This window comes from Bombus vancouverensis, unplaced genomic scaffold, assembly GCF_051014615.1.
Source record: "Bombus vancouverensis nearcticus unplaced genomic scaffold, iyBomVanc1_principal scaffold0024, whole genome shotgun sequence".
Taxonomy (NCBI): domain Eukaryota; kingdom Metazoa; phylum Arthropoda; class Insecta; order Hymenoptera; family Apidae; genus Bombus; species Bombus vancouverensis.
The window spans coordinates 1,332,401-1,350,687 of record NW_027468915.1 but is presented as its reverse complement, the minus strand read 5'-3'; the positions used below and the strand labels follow the sequence as shown (position 1 = coordinate 1,350,687).

Genomic DNA, 18,287 nt, shown 5'->3' with positions numbered 1-18,287 from the left:
TATCTGTTCAGTGCTGCTGCGTAGGTTTCATTGTGTTACGTCAATTCGTTTGTGACCGTTGCGCGAGTAATGGCGCTTTGCAATGGCGATTTGCAGGAAAACAGTGCAGGATGCTGTGATTCGTTTCTTGTGGTCGGAGGCAAAACATTTTTTAATGAGAAAATACGAAGGTCCTTCAGCAAATGGACAAAGTGTATACAGAAATTGAGTGATTATGTCAAAAAATGATGTATGTCTTTTTTGATAATTGCTTAAAATAAATTCTACACCGACAGAGCGGGTAACTTTTTACTCACCCTCGTAAGACACTTAAATTTCCAATCTATTATGATGAATAAAAGAGCTTATACTATTAAATCTAATTGTATTTTGTTGCATGAGAGTACACGTGTATGTGATGTACATTACCTTTATATCCCCTTGAACGCTTCAATATTGCGCATATATACTATATTTTGTACAGCATCTATAAAATTTTGTATGTTTGTTTAGGCTGTTAATCTAGAGGCTGGAGTACAAAGAAGTGGCACAATAATGTGGGCTGATGACATTTATAATTATCAAGGAATCACCCCTACATTCGCTCAGGTATATATCGTTGACTATAATGTATTTAACATATATGATTGTTAGAATATTAATAATTAATCTTTAATTCTATCAGAATTTTAATGAAACTGTCCCTTGGGAAGGAAGAACTGATACCTTGATATCACGGTTTGTACATCCTATATGTACGACAAATTTTAGAACATTATATAACAAAGAACCAGATCGTCGTGGCCATGTGATGTGAATAAAAGGACTTGAATGTGATGATATTTTTATAATGTTAGATAACATAACTAAGTATCTTCACAGTAAGATAGGATGACATGGTTTACATGATCTTAATGTTGTTCACTTGAGTGATGATATTATAAGGAAAAGTGTAATATCACAGGTAGGATGATTCATAATTTAGAACTACTAACTCATGTATGTATTAAAAATTAAAGAAATATATTAAATTTTATAGGATATTTATGTTTAGTAACCAGTAATTCAGAGATTGGTATTCATGGTTACTATAACGAGGCTGTAGAAACGCACCCTTTCTTCTTTGCAAATGGTCCTGTATTTATGTCTAAGTCGAAACTGGAACCTCTGAATAATTTAGATTTATTCTTGTCATTTTCTAAAATACTTATCTACAGTATACCATAAGGAATGATACCGTATCGCACCTAATCAAGTGCCTTAAGAAACATCAACAGGATATCACAGTAATCCCTTATCGACTGATATGTAAGTAAAAGTTATGTGTCATTGTTATACACAGTTATGTGTTAGTGTTATACACAGTTATTTATCATTTTCTATTAATTCAGTTGTAGCCACTACAATATCTATGACACTGGTAGTAATTATAAGAACAATAATGATGTTCTATAAGAGGAAATGATGATTAGGAGCAAAAAGTTACAGGTAAGTCAAAGTATATGTTATTTGCCATTTGAAAAGAAAGTTACTAACTTAGAATTTTTTGATAAATAATAATTGTGCAAAATATATTGGATTTCAAATTTGTCAAAAATTGAAATTTAAGAAGCATTGTAATAATATAACATTAATATTTTGATTTTTCAGGAGATATCATGCGGTGGATGGATAATATGTAAAAAATATTAAGCAGTATATGAATTTTCATATTGCGTAGAGATAACAAAATGAATTTTAAAAAATGTCGACATGGTAATAAGAAATAGCATCATGACAAAGAATATATAAAGACAGTTTCATTTTTTATAAATAAAAATTTGTTGTTCCAGATTTTGAAATATAGTGAAACGTTTAATTAGTATCTTAATATCTTTAAATAATTATTATTTTAGAATCAATTGTAATTGTATCATACGTACTTTTGAATTCGTGCAAGAACATATGTAATTTTGAAGTAGTTATTATTAGGAAATTGTTAGACGCGAACAGTATGCGAAAAGTTAGTATGCAGTGTAATAATTATCAATCAAAACACAAGAATTAAATTCTTGAGGAAAAAATTTCTGGAATTTCTTATTTACATGATTATAAAGAAATCCATAATAAAAAGGAGCTGCTTTCTAATACTTCTCTTCCTTGTAATGCCTATGTTAATAATAACGAGGTTCGACTTTTTGTTTTTAGAGGGATACTGGAAAATTTGAAAGTACAGTACCATTGGGAAGAAAATCACGATATTGAAAACGATATTTGCAAGTAAATTTCCAAAAAATCTGTTTTCAAATTTTCGCTTTCTATTTCACATTAAAAGAAAGGGCTGCCTTCTTTCTCTGCAAGACAAAACAAACATTCTGAATCTCGTATCAATGAATGATGTCAATAAGTTATTTTTCTTTTCAGATTGAACAATATTCCAGATTTATTCATAATTTCATACTACACGAAGAATAGACTTTCATAGGTATATAAAGGAAATATTAAGTATAGGAAAACTCTTTTTCGTTGTAGGTGACATATGCTTCACGGTTGAACACATGTATTTTTGAACACATATAAATGAAAAAGTACTCTTATGGAGAAAAAGAATTGATACCTTCGATTGACATTAGATAATGTATATAAACTTATGAACAATCACTATCGGTTTGTATTTTAGGTGCACACGCAGATTTGTTGGAGTTCTTATAAAATGTACATCCTGTACGAACGTTTTATTCTTCCAAATTTTACGATACTATGTCTCATATAATAACTATATGGATTAAACGTAATATAAATGATCCGAAAATAGACTCGAACGACATTAATTGTCTTTCTATTTATACCAATATCGAAAATACAAGTAAAGCTGGAGCAATAGTATGCAAGAATGGACTATTTATTATTTTAAACCAAATCATAGCATATTCACAATGCACAGTATTATTATGAAACGACGAGTTTTATGTTAATTCCGACTGATTACAATACCTTTCTTTCGTTTACAAGGAACGACGAGACTGGCAGTTGCGTGATTTCCAATGCAAAAGCCGCGATATCTGCACGATAACCTAACCTCAACCGATTTTGTTGTACTATTCTTATGTGGACTTCGTTTGTACCACTTTCGTAACAAAAATAGAATACGTAGAACACAGCATTCCGTTATGCGATATTGTCGATTCCTAACATCCGAAAAATGAGAGATAATTATTTCCCTACAGTTGTACATTTGTGTGAAAAATTACGAACGTAAAGTTGTTTGGTGCATGCACAGTCCTCCCCTCCCCTGCATTTACGTGGACATGCTAGAAGGATTCACTTTTCCACGGTGAAACTGTATGTATTATAATTTCATTTTTACAAAGGTCGAACATCCTACTATGCATAAATTTAATATTAATATAAGTAGGTTTCGTGTTAAGTATTACATCTGACGTATAAGCACACGTGTGTACGAGCCTTGGTTTTAAATGTCTTATAGTAGACACCGAAAAGATTATTCAGTTGGATATCTGACTCAACATCAATATTTTACTAGGAGATAACATGTTAAGAACACGTTGGTGGATGGCATGGGAGATGATGAATGAAGACATACTTCTGTGAGATACATAAAATAGTAGTCAGAACGTATTTTGGCGCTTGGGGACAGCAACAGCTGGTGATACTGTCATACACCTCCATTTATAAACTTTCGAAAATCGATGTGACCTTCAAACTTTAGTGTATTCTGTTTCACAGCACAAAATGTTTCCGAAACGTACGTTTATTGTTACAATGAACTTGACTAATGGCTCTGAAATACTATCCTTGAAAAAACAATGGGGGAATTGGAGCAAAAAAAAGAAGGAAATAAACAAAGACCTTGTAGGTTCGTAAAAATAAAATATGCTACAGGAAAAACTTTTTCCAACTGATTGAGATGCGACCAGCTTTAAAAGCTATGACGCGAATCGAGCGTTTGTCTACAAGAGCGCATTTTCGGTGGATATATATGTCGGAATGACATTGGGGATAGGGTTGTCGGTGTTTGAGGAGTCTTCATTGAAGGTAGCCATCGTTGCGGTGTAACGAAGATACGATTTATTGACACAGGTATGAATAACACAGGTTTGACAATCTACCACGGCGGTGAGACGTCCGCGACACTAGTGACAGTGGTCTCCGGTTCAATAACGAATCCGCGGCCAACGGGATGACAGATGGGCGTTCTCGCTGAATCTAAGTCTGACTCGTAAAAATAATTGCTGAGCGTAAAGACGTTACTCTTTGGTCGACGGGAGCGCGTAAAAGAATGCCCGTCCCGTCCCGATGATGCCACAGAGGAAAACTATAATGGGGTGTGTCTAAGGACACGAGATCATCGGATTCGTCGAGGAAAGTCTTCGTTTAGGAAGTAAGGGAAATTGACGTTGCTGCTAATAGGTCAATCTCCATATCGGTGGTTAGAAAAAGATGCTAGCCGCCCTCGAGGGAAAGTTGCTAGTGGGAGACGCCGCTCGTTGAAAAATAGGTCTCCCCTATTTTCCCGTAGTTGGGACAAAGGCTGTTTGTCTGTTTGAAGGACTTTAGTTGACTAAATCTTAAGATTTATAACGGGCCCTCGAGCTAGCCGATCATGTACTGCGGAGACGCATCGACATCTGGCAATCATCTTACTCGAAGAATAGGGTCTGCGTGTGGCGAGCCACGGGACAGAAACCGTTGGAATGTTTACTGTCGCATGTCGCCACGAATATTTCCTTTAAGGAGAGCTATAGAATTACTTCATACCTTTACTAGGCAAAGCGTTCATCCCGTGACCGCGGCTACGTTCGGCGACTGACTGTCGCCTCGAGCCCAAGCTCATTATCACAACTCTCGAACAATTACAATCGGATTGAATAACTACAATTGTTCAATTACAGCTATAGTAGACTCTAGGTTACAATGTTGTGGGATTATCCAAAATTCCAAAGGCTCCGGTGTTCTTTCATCTCCGACATATAATTATATATTGACTCATTGAAAACCAGCTTTCATTTTTTGTTGATAGTATGGTAAGAAAATGTGAAGTTCGAACGCTTGTAACGATTGCCTGAGTTGCGTCATCCTTGGTTTTAGGAAAAGATAGGGAAGTCACTGAAGGGTGTCGCGGCTTCGATGTCTTTCGTAGCTGCGACGCGGAAGCCTCTCGGTTGTTCTTTGAGCAATCGTCAACGTGGACGAACGTCAAAGCGAAACCACGCGAATTCGGCATTTCCAATAATACGGAACACTGTAAACGCGACTGCGTTGAATTCGTTCGATTAATTCCTAGCAGTATCTATAAACAGTGAACCTAAGGCCCCATACACAACTGCATACGCTAGGTTGTAAGAAATAATAACTATATAAGTATGTAGCGGCACATGAGTTAGAGAACGATGCAAATCGAGAGCGACTCATATTATTGTTTTGCCTCGTGACACTTACACAGTCTTGACGTACATGTAACGTCAACAAATATCTCCAACAGACTCAGGAAACCTGAACCGCCTTGCACACGACACCGACTCCCAAAACAAAGGAATGTGAATTCGGCACATAGGCATAAGATAAACGAACATCTAGAAGGGCTGTGTCTGGATCGAGTCTTTCAGTCTTTCGGTAACGGTCAAATCGCACACTTGTAATCCTATTATAAAATAAAGGTACCTCGAACTCTGGTTCAAGAACCCAACATTTTTTTATTATTATTTTCCCATTATTTTTACGTGACATTTTGGCGATCCTGCCAGGATCCATTCGCTTCAGTGTAAACGAAGTTACGATTTCGGTCTACGGACATTATTGAAGATCAAAGGATTCGAACTACTTGTGTTATGAACTTTGCTGTCAATAATTTACCACGGTGGACCAAATCAACGGGGCCACTGTCAGCATAGAACAAATCAACAGAACGAGTTTGACACTCAAACAACACATTTGAACGCGCCACAGAGGAAAACACCGCAAGGGAACCTCATTCTACGAACTTACGTATCAAGGTGAGAAAAGTCGGAATTCTTTTAAACAATATAGAACGCGAAAAGTTAGTTTCTCTAGTAACTCTAGCGAAGAGACAATATGAACAAGAAAGACTCAAAAGCCGAGACAAGTTTACCCTCTACAAGTGGAGTTCAAAATAAAACGGGATCACTCGATTCCTCTACCAGAGTAATTTTAGACTTAATGCAGAGACAGAACGAAGAATTTCGACAACAATTTAACGAAATAAAGAATGCTTTAAAATTAGCGAACGAAGAAAATAGAAAACGCGCTAACGAAATGGAAATATTAAGTAGAAACCTCTCTCGTGTTAAACTACCACAAATAAACGTAAAATCAACTGAATTCGGTTCTATGATGACTGACGATGACGATAATATATCAGTATTAAAACACGATACTAATCCACCTCCACCTATGCCACAAAAGCCACCAACATATGTCCAACCATCCAATCCAACAGCTGCAAACTCTGGAAATCTAAAAGCTGTTTAGTATCTCCGATACTAAACGGAGAAAACGATATAAGTGTAGAAGATTTTATTCGTGAAATAAAAGAAATGAGAATGATGTGTAGCGAACAAACGTTATTATTAAAAATGATCAAAATAGAGAAAATTGTAGGAAAAGCCGCAATGACAATCCGCAATATCCATATTAACGAATTCGAAACTCTGTACGAAGGATTAAGATGTAACGTAGCTACTCAAGCATCAGTAAGAGAACACCAAGATCAGTTAAGAGTGATAAAGCAAGGAATAACCGAAAGCGTGCAAAATTATAACATTAGATTTCGACGTGTTTTCAGCAAACTTCTATACAGCATTACCAATGAATATAAAGACGAACTAACTCGATGAGCGATGAACGATCGACTATACATGGTTTCTGTGATTGACTATGTAAGAGGCCTTCGTTCAGAAATAAGACACGTGCTATTGGCTAATCCCCCCCCCCTCCAAACATCATCGATGCAGAAAAAAAGGCAATGGACGTGGAAAAATACTTTCGCGAAGACAACACTCGCAGACGGATGACACGACAAACAACCACTCCACCATCTTATCGTAACCAGACGTCTCGTCCAGTAGGTAACCGCTTCACGATTACAAGTAACATGAATAACAAAACTCCACCCACACAAAACATTCAACCAAGAATGAATAATTTTACAAAGCTTGAAAATCGACCATTAAACGAAAGGCCACAAACGAAATGTTTCAAATGCAATCGATTGGGACACCTTGCCAATCAATGCCAAAATTTTCGAATACCGCCTCAAACAAAAGCCCCTCCAGGAATAAACCACATTCAAGAACAATCAGAATTAACAATGCTACCTCAGGAAGATTATCCACAATACGACTACAATTACCAGGACGACGAGGATTGCGATTTTTCGTTGACTCGGGAGCAGGAATCAACTTGCTTAAACGAGGATGCTACCCAGGAAGAACAATAATACCAGACACATAGAAATTCTCCATGGAACATTCCAAATACGAATCCAATTCCAAAATTAAACTAAATTTATTCAACAAAGAGATAGAATTTTCCTTAGTAGATGATAATTTCCCTATCATAGAAGACGGCATATTAGGCTTACCCGGTTTAAATCAATATCGATTCGAACTCTCCAATAAAACATTAAAATTAGATAATAATACTCTTCTGCTGCAGCAAGAACCAACCCTCGCATCGGGAGAAATCGTTCAAAAAATTGTATACTTCGACGGAAAGCCAACGCCAGTATGCTTTATCAATGGTGGTAAGTTTTCAGTCCAAATTTCTAACATTATTGAAAATATAAACACTGTAGATCAAATCGAAAAATTCAAATCTTTGATTCGACTATCGCACATAGAAAAACCTCTTAGAGAACCTATGTAGTATTTTCGTCTGTACCTACTTAAATTATATTTATCTTATTTTCCTTTAAGCATTCGTGAACGTAGTGGTAATGAACTTCAATGTGTTTAGAATTTTTTGTGAAATTTCCGTACTTTGCTATACTTATCACTCCAGAGTTATCGTCATGAATTTTTACAGGGTTATTGTCTAGATTTACATTGAAGACCTTCATAATTTCTCTAATAGACATTAATTCACTCACCGCTTCCGATAGAGCTACATACTCTGCATACGTTCAGGCTTTTGTTACACACCTTTGTTTTTTAGATTTCCAACCGATTACATTTCCATACAATTTAATTACATATCCAGAAGTAGATTTTCTATCTAAATGATCTCCTGCCCAATCAGCGTCCACATAACAATCTATCGTTTCACACTTTTCATTCCTTTTCTAATGTAACCTTAAATCTTTAATATTAAATATTTCAATATTTCGGTACAAATATTTCAATATTCGCAAAGCATATTTAAAATGTGTCTTGCTACAACAATCTTGAAATCTACTTAAGATAATTCACACTATAACTTATATTGGGTCTGGTATTTGTACTAATATACAGCAATGCACCAATTAAGTTCTTGTATCCAATGTCATTTCTATTTATCTCAGCGTTTTCAATTTTTAAATTTGTTTCCGTTGGTGTACAGTACAATTTGCTGTTTTGTAATTTATATTTGTTCGCTAATGATTCAATGTATTTCGTTTGGCTTAGTTTCATTTCATTTTTTATATAATCATACTCTATATTTATTCCAAAATATTCTTTTACTTCACTTAAATCTTTCATTTTAAATTTATCAGGTAATAGCTTCTTTACATTTTGTATCCTTTTTTCGTTTTTACTACAGATTAACAAATCGTCTACATATATTAGCAAATAAACAACATTTTCCCCCTCTCCATGAGTATATAGGCACAACTCTATGTTATTCTTCTTAAAATCCAATGTCGTCACATACCTATCAAAACACTCATACCAGTCCCTCGGACTTTCTTTTAACCCATAATGCGCTTTCGATAATTTACAAACTCTATTCGTTCCGTCTGCATATCCCTTTGCTTGATTTACATATACCTCCGAACTTACTTCGCCATTTAAAAAGGCAGTTTTTACATCCATTTGCTCAATGATTAATCCATTTTGACAACAATATGATAGAAGAGAAGAGAATATATGTCATCAACGACTACGTTGCTTTGTTGAAATCCTCTTACCACTAATCTAGCCTTATACTTGTCATCTGATTTTCTCGTGTAAACCCATTTTACATCTAATACTTCTTTGCCTTTTACCCTCTCTACCAATTTCCAAGTTTTGTTTTTATAGAAACACTCTATTTCTTTATCCATAGCCTGTTTCCAATTTTCACTATTTTCACAACAAATCGCCTCCTCAAATGTACAAAGGATATCTACTCTACAATAATTTGCGTGAATCTCACTACTGTTTTCCTTTTCTGGATACCTTACTGGAGTTTTCTTATTACGTGTAGATCTCCTAGGAATCTTTAAGCTTTCAGAACTATTATCATTTTCATCTTCTCTACTTTCTAACTCTTCCTTATTCATGCTGTCCAATAAATAATTATCTTTACTATCATCGCTAACTGCATCGAATGAATTCTCCTCAAAACCGATACATTTTTTGTCTGTTTCTACGACCTCTACATGTCGCTACTGTTATTTTTACACCTAATAGGACTCTCTAACCTACTTCACTATATCCTAACAGAATTCCCATATCTGCCTTCTTATCCCATTTAGAAACTCTTTTTTGTTCTGGCCTTCTTACAAAAACTTTACTTCCATATAGATGTAGATTTTTAACACTTGGTTTTCTCCCGAAGAATATTTCAAAAGGTGTCTTTCTTTCTATAGTATTCGCTAATATTCGATTTTTCAAGTATGCCGCTGTACAAACTATTTCCAGCCAGTACCTTTTATGTACTTTCGCTTCCGCTAACAAGCAACGCGCCATGTCCATCACTGTTCTATTATACCTTTCCGCTGTCCCGTTTAATTCATGTACGTATGTTGGGCAATTATTTATTCTTATACCTTTATCCCTAGCAAATTTATAAATTCAATTATTTAAATATTCTTTACCATTATCGCATCTTAATATTTTTAACCTCTTGCCCGTTAAATTTTCGGCTTCATTTACGAACTGTACGAAAGAATCAAAGACCTCATCTTTTGATTTTATACAATAGATCCTAGCTATTTTACTATAATCATCGATAAATGAAATGAAATATTTTTCTCCATTGAATCCGGTAATCTTAAAGGGACCACATACGTCCGTATGAATAATTTCCATTATTTCCCTAGCCTTAGTTCGATTATTTTTGAAAGGTAAGTTATGCATTTTGCTTTCTATACACACCCTACATTTCAAAAGTTCCTTTTCAAATTCATTCGGTATGCCAGTCACTAGCTGCTCTTTACCCAAAATCTCTAAATATTTAAAATTTACGTGTCCTAGCATCCTATGCCATCTTTACTTTTTACTCATATCACTACGTTCGCCACTGTTTACTAAGTGCTTCTTCCTTTCAATATACTTTTCATTTTATATGTACCATTCTCTTTGACCGCTAAAGCTGTAAGTTTACTGTTCTCATCTATTATTTTTGCAATATTTCCTTTTGAAATAACCATATTATTATTATCCGTTAACTTGCCGAAACTAATCAAGTTTGCGGACATTTCTTTCACATAAAAAATTTTATTCATATTTATTTTATTTCGTTTTTCAAATGCTTCAAAATAGCTTATAACATTTCATACTTTTGTTGCCTTTATCGATCTATTATCGCCCAAATATATGTCGGGTTAACATTAGAATTAGGGTTAGGGGCGTAAAGCGAATCTTCGTTTGGATTACACGTCGTCGTTATGCAATAGAGAAGACATTGGCTAGTGCAAATACGATTACCATAGAACCGGACAAGTAACCGTGGTGATTAGATACTCGAGAGACTAATGACAATGATCCTAGGTTCAATAACGAATCCGCGGACAACGGACGGTAGTCGTACGCACTCGCAAAAATCTAAGTCGGATTCTGTGTTAGTATTCGCTGACCGTAAGGAGTTAATCCTTTTTTTTTGTCGATGAGACCGCAAGAGAGAATGACTTTCCGTCCCGGTGATACCCCAGAGGAAAACTATGACGGGGTGTGTCTAAGGACACGAGATCATCGGATTCGTCGGGGACATCCTACGTTCGGAAGGTAAGGGAAATTGACGTTGCTGCTAATTGGCCAATCTCCATATCGGTAGTTAGAAAAGGATGCTAGCTGCCCTTGAGGGAGGGTTGCTAGTGGGAGACGTCGTTCGTGGAAAAATAGGTCTCTCCTGTCTTCCCGTAACTGGGACAAAGACTGTGTAGCTGTTGAAGGATTTTAGGTAACTAGATATTAGCGTTTATGACGGTCCTCGGGCTAGCCGATCACGTACTGTGGAGACGCGTCGACATCTGGTAAACATCCTGCCCGGAGAATAGGATCTGCGTGTGGCAAGCTACGGGACAGAAACCGTTGGAATGTTTACTGCCACGTGCCGCTACAAATCTTTCTTTTAAGGAGAGCTATAGGATTACTCAATGCCTTTGTTAGGTGGAGAGTTCGTCCCGTTGACCGCGGCTACGTTCGGCGACTAATTGTCGCCTTGAGCCCAAGCTCATTGTCACAAGTCTCAAACAAATACAATTGGTTAGAATGATGGCAAATCGTTTAGTTACAACTGTAGATTTTAATTACAATGTTTTTATGGATTTTCCCGAGGTTTCAGAGAGAAGGCACCGGTGTCCTCTTATCTCCGACATATATATTTACCGGTTCTTTAAGGTCGATAGATTTATCAAAATAATTTACGTCGTTAATAATGTGATCGGTACAACCGCTATCTAATAGGCATGTTATTTCGTTACCACTTATCTCGTTCATCTCGCTGCTGTGTGCTGCGTGCGCTGTTGCCATCCATATGCCTGCTCCTGAGTTGCCATATTCGCTCGTGCCGGCTGCTGATTGACGATGGAAGTTTCCACGCCCCCTGTTCGTATTGCCTTTGTTTCCTCTTCCTCTGCTGCGACCACGTGTTGACCCACGCCGATAACTGTTACTGCTTCCCGCTTGGACGCCATTTTGACACTCTCATGCAAAATATCCCACTCTTCCACATTTGAAGCATCCTTCCTTTTTTGCAGCAAAGGCATTAGTTTTCATTTCTCCTCGATTAGACTTATCTTTCTTTTCCGCTATTTCTATTTTATTCTTCACGCACGCTACCGTTTGTTTCTCTTCTTTCACTGCATCTATTATATCCACTATGTAGCTATACTCTTCGGGTAACGTATTGTTTTCGCACGTTCGCGGGGAGACGCGATCTCGAAGAAGCGCGTCAATGGGAGTCGTAAATTCCCGTTACGATTTGCTAATCGACGCCGCGAATCGCTCGATCCCTTATTTCGTTTAGGATAATAAGGGTAGTTAAATGAAGGATAACGCTGTTGCTAACAGGTTATTATATATTTTCACAAACCAACAACTTCGGTGTAACACAAAATGAATATTTGTTATGAGATGACTACGAATGAGTGCGACCTGAGTCTCTAGACGGATTATCGCGTATACTGATGGATTTGTCGACTCATTCGAATTGCTGACCGCTTGACGAGATGCTTGATTGAGACTGACTGATCTTCGGGTGTAAACCCGGTCGAAGGATGTTGACTGTTCGAAGGATGTAAAATCAGTGATGTTCGGAGACGATGCTGTGGCGGAGGAAAGCTAAGGATGGGTGTGTCTAGCGTACGGGACCATCGGATTTGTTGGTGACGATTTTGACTAAGGGAGTGAGGGAAATAGTCTTCATTGTTAATTGGTTAAACGAAGGGTCTTAACCGCCCTCGAGAGAAAGTGGTTCGTGGGAGGAAAGTTGCATCATACGTGAGAAAAACCAACTTTCCCTTGTCAAGCCGTAGTAGACAAAGGTCTTTAGAAATGCTTTGGAAACAGACGTTTGTTCAGTTTGAAGGACCTCGACTAGGAAATTCCTAAGATTTATGGAAGATACTTGAGACTATTGAGGGTACGCAGTGAGTATCCGAAGACATCTGGTTGCCATCTTGCCCACGGTGTGTGGCCTGGGCTAGGTAGAGTGTTACGCGACGTAACACGTATTTATCATGTAATTCAGCTTTTCCCTCTCACTCACTTTTGCGCCTGCACCTTTTAATTCATTTATTAATTTTTCAAGATCGCTAAAAAACGATGCTGAATCACTGTATTTATCAAGACTTATCTTCTCCAATCTCCTTCTGCACACGATCTAGTGCCGTTGATTCTTTCAAGTACACTTCGTCGAACTTTTTCATTATTTCATACGCTGTTTTTTCTTCCCTAATATATTCGAATTGTCTATTTGAGAAGGCACTGTAAATTATATTTATCGCCTTCAGATCCTTTTTATCCCAGTCTGGATTGTCTGTTTCAGTCTTCACTCTAGTTATAACAATATCACATTCTTTATATCTCAGAAACATTGTTATTCTTTTCTTCCACATACCGTAACCCTCACCATCAAATATCGATAGCATAATTTCCGATCTCTCCATTTTAATTGATTTCCTATTCTTTACTCAAGCGTTCCTACGTGCTTGAAGTATTTTTTCTTTTATTTTATATTCTTTGAACGTTTCTTCCCTTACTAAACTCGCAAGACTAAAAACCACTCACTAAATAGCTTGCAAAACTAGTAACCACGCTCTGCTACCATGTTAAGGTATAGAGAGGATTCGAAAATACAAATAGTTTACTTTATTTCGCACACAACAGCTATACATATATATATTACACTCTGAAGACTTCGATAATCTTCTTGCACGCACGCTTTTGTCAACCACCTCCTCTTTTGTCTCTACTGAGACCTGGACGCCCTCTGACGCTTACACACACATTCACGTGTACAGTGTAAATGTATCATCTACCTAACAAGATCATCAACGTAAAATCCTACCGTCCTCCCGAACATCATAAAACCGAAATAAATAAACAGATGACTGAAATGTTAAACAAAGAGATTATAGAACCCTCCGACTCTCCCTATAACTCTCCTGTCTGGGTCGTTCCAAAGAAAATCGACGCATCAGGGAAACAAAAGTGGCGAGTAGTGATTGACTTTAGGAAGTTAAACGAACTAACAGACCAAGACGCGTATCCACTACCTGACATTGACGATATACTATCACAGCTAGGAAATGAGAAATATTTCTCCTCTTTAGACTTATCCTCAGGGTTCCATCAAATACCCATGGACGAGAATTCAAAGAAATACACTACATTTAGCACACCACAAGAACACTTCCACTATAATAGAATGCCATTCGGGCTCAAGAACGCACCTGCTACCTTTCAAAGAATGATGGATACCACGTTAAGAGGTTTGATTAACAATCATTGTTTCGTTTATCTCGATGATATCATTATATTCGGGCAATCGATAGAAGAACATACTAAAAACTTAGTCATTATATTCCAAAGACTCGGGAAAGTAGGCCTAAGAATACAACCAGATAAATGTGAATTCTTAAAGCCCGAATTAGAATATCTAGGACATGTAGTGACAGCAGATGGAGTAAAACCTAACCCTAAAAAGATAGAAGCAGTAAAGAATTTCAAACTACCAAAAAATCCTACAGATGTAAAATCATTCCTTGGGCTAGCTGGATACTATAGAAAATTTATTAGAAACTTCTCTAAAATTGCCAAACCTCTATTTTTAAAGAAGGACATTTAGTATTAATTCATAACGATCATAAAGAACACAAGATAGATACTGAATGGCCAGGGCCATACACCATTGAAAAAGTGAAAAACCCCTTATTATGAAATAATAGTAAATCACTCGATTAGGAAAATACATGGTAACCGTATTAAACCTTACTTTCCAGGACAATCTTCACCTTCTTCATAGTTAGCTAAGCTAAACGTTATACCCCTTAATGGTAGTTCTATATATCAAGAAAAATTAGCTCATGCATACTTATATAGCGAATCTGTAAACGTAATTATAGGTTTAGACATTAAAGATATATATGCAAAACTCAGCGAAATTAAAAGATTTAGATTAATGTTAACAGAACATTTTAAAAGTGAATGCCCGTATTCCAATGAAATGATTACACGCGCTCGCAAAAGAAATTTAGACAATGTAATCATGCATATTAAATTTATGACACACACTTGTTACCGAAGAGGGTCATTGAATTTTGTTGGATCCATTTCTAGAAGTCTATTTGTAACTCTGGATAACGATAATTTAGAATTAATGAATAAAAATATAGATAAAATTTTTGATGAAAACAATAACTTAAAAACCAATATAACTTACAAAACAAATTTCAAAACTATAGCTTTACCCTTAACTGACAGTCTAGAAGAAATCCTAACAAAAACTGAAAACGCTCCAAAAATCATTAATAATGTATAATCGTATAGAATGCACCTCAATCAAATTTCCAACGAAGTAAACTCTCTTAATTATGAACATAGAATTAGAAGTCTTAAGAAATAGGAACTAAGTGTCTTATAAATTATTAGTTATATTGATCTAGCATTACTAGGAACATATGTATATTTAACAAAATAGGATTATTCGATATTATAAGCAAATGCCTACCTTCCAAATTATGTATTCGCGTATTATGTTGTAAAACCAAAGAAAAAAAAAGACACAGGTATAAGCAATATCTCTAGACCAATAGAGACACCTACCGCACCTTTAAACACATATTCCACACCTGAAATACAACCATTACGAGAATTACCTGAAGACACCAATTCAGTCACCCTCGAAGCAAGGCATGTAAGATTCCAAAAGGGCATACAAAAGGAGGCACTACACCGAAAATAAGAGTCTGGAGGACCAGCCGCACTCTAACACTGGGGGAATGTAACGTCAACAAATATCTCCAACCGACTCAGGAAACCTGAACCGCCTTGCACACGACACCGACTCCCAAAATAAAGGATTATGAATTCGGCACGTAGGCATAAGATAAACGAACATCTAGAAGGGCTGGTTCTTGATCGAGGCTTCAGTCTTTCGGTAACAGTTTAATCGCACACTTGTAATCCTATTATAGAATAGAAGTATCTCGAACTCTGGTTCAAGAACCCAACATTTTTTTATTATTATTTTCCCATTACTTTTACGTGACAAGCAAAGCGTAACGATAAACAAACTCCGGGCAAAACAATGTTGCCGCTACGTGCAATCGTCAACCGAGGTTGAATTTAAAGTTTTCGATACTCCCCCGAGTATAAATAAAAGAACACGATCGTTAAGACAGTTGGTATCGAACATTCTTATAGCGAATTAATATCGAACGAACGTAAGCATTACCTTGTATACACATATCGAGCAACACTAAGCGAACGACGACTAATTCTGTACTGCAAATAATTTTAAATACATTTGACTACACTAAGTATCAACTCGTCTGGTCATTAATCAACAACGCGTTTAATCGTCCTCCACATACATGTTGTATAAGCTACTATGTGTATATTTATTTATGTTTCCCATAGTACAGACGTATTCCTCATTTTATTGTAGCTGTGTAATTTCAGTAGTCTTGCATAAAGGACATCTGTTTTGTTGCAATTGTATCAGCTATTAATTGTAATACTGGAAGCGTTTGTATCTAATCGTCATGCATCTGTGGTGGCACTCGACCATGGAACTTTCCAACGGCTTCGCGACACAAAGCGCTATACCTTCAAAGCGTAAGGCCGACACGCCTAATGTACCATTGATATCCCTACAGTTCTTTCGCCGAATATTCGGAAGAATGCATACGCGGCAACCGTTGCGGACATCTAATAAACGCGTGCGTAGTGGAGATATCGAGGGGCAACAAAGAAAAGAATCCATTTGGTTTCGAATCAAAGATTCATTCTGCCCCGAGCTGCGGAGTGCGAAAGGTTAAGCGTCATAGCGAAGCAAACACAATTAGAGATACGTGATTATTGACTCTTGATAGTTAATCGTTAATCGTTAATCGTTAATTGTTTTTGATCGTTCATCGTTAACCGTTAATTGTTGTTGACAGTTAATCGTTAGTCGTTAATTGTTGATCATAAATTGTTGACTGTTGATTGTTAATAATTTAATTAACTTTTTTGTTGAACATCAAGAGTATTTCTTGTGGGCACCTTCACCCACTATCCACCTCACATCGTTATTCTACATACGGAAGGCAAGATTGATATCAAGTTCGAAGGACAGACCGCAGAAGTCTGGTCTCTGCTATTACCACGAGACCTTTCGAGACCGCGCAAGGTAGTGCCGGGCCCCTTGCAACTGGACCCAGTGAAACGAGACCAGCCGTCTGTAAACGCGGCATGTGGCGATGGCTTTAGTATCCCGTCGCATTTTCGTGACGGACAGGGCATCAAGGATCTCTTTCCTTGTGAACACCGGTGTCAATATAAACGTATACCCGTGCAACAAACTACGCGGATCCGCGAACAAAGATACGTACGAGCTGTTCGCGGCGAATCGAGTGGTCGAAGCAAACCGAAAACGCCTTTCGCGAGTCAAAACGCATCGTCTCTGACGCCACAATGTTAGTGTTACGACCGGCATACTTCAAATCCGATGGACTGACGATGGAGATAAAGATGTGGCGGCACTCGGCGACAATCGGCGGCAATATCGCTGAAGTGTCTAATGAACCATCAACATCCCAACGGTCCTTCCGCCGAAGGTTCTAGAAGAAAGAGCACGTGGCAACGGTCGCGGACGCCTAGCAAATGCAAATGCATGGTGGGGATGTTGAGGGATGACAAAAGAAAGTAATCGGATTCGATCGAAAGTCAAATCATAAGAGCTTCAGTCTTGGAAAGTCACGCCTAGAGTTTGGAAGTGGATTGTAAAGTGAATTGTTGTTAGAAAAAAAATAAAGTTTCTTTTTTTTATTTACACCTCAAATTTCTTTTTTCATTTTGTTATTTTACGTGACATTAGCGCATCCGGTATCGGCAACAGCGCGTGAGCGACAAATGGCAGCCGCTAGGATTCGTTACAAAATCTTTGTCTCCCGTGCGATTAATTCTGTATTTAGAATAATTTTAAATATATTTGACAATATCAAGTATCAACTCGTCACGTCATTATTTAAATCATCCACCACAAATCCAAAAACAGAATAAGGAAAACAGAGAAACGAACAAATAGAAAATTAAGTTGCTAACATGTTTTTCTATAATAATATTTTAACATCAATATTATAATACGCAATGTGCTACGCCGCCTAAAACATCTGCACGCCAGCCCGCGCGACCGGACAACAACCGACCTGCGTAACGTCACTTCGACCCTCAATAAACCTA

At 37.0% G+C, this 18,287-nt stretch overlaps 1 long non-coding RNA gene and 1 pseudogene across 5 annotated transcripts; both read left to right on the top strand.

Annotated features, from left to right (window-relative positions):
- Nucleotides 1-18,287, top strand: part of LOC117162415 (very long chain fatty acid elongase 6 pseudogene) — an 87,791-nt pseudogene that overhangs the window by 20,591 nt on the left and 48,913 nt on the right.
- LOC143304150 (uncharacterized) lies at nucleotides 6-2,637 on the top strand. Of its 5 annotated transcripts, none has more exons than XR_013060847.1 (7): nucleotides 6-20; nucleotides 97-280; nucleotides 493-588; nucleotides 665-943; nucleotides 1,019-1,287; nucleotides 1,371-1,467; nucleotides 1,630-1,644. It is a non-coding gene; the product is annotated as an uncharacterized LOC143304150 (long non-coding RNA). The 5 variants fall into 5 exon arrangements; XR_013060848.1 differs by lacking the exon at nucleotides 6-20 and adding an exon at nucleotides 1,812-2,635 and having other exon boundaries at nucleotides 31-280; nucleotides 1,630-1,734; XR_013060846.1 differs by lacking the exon at nucleotides 6-20 and adding an exon at nucleotides 2,383-2,634 and having other exon boundaries at nucleotides 31-280; nucleotides 1,630-2,238.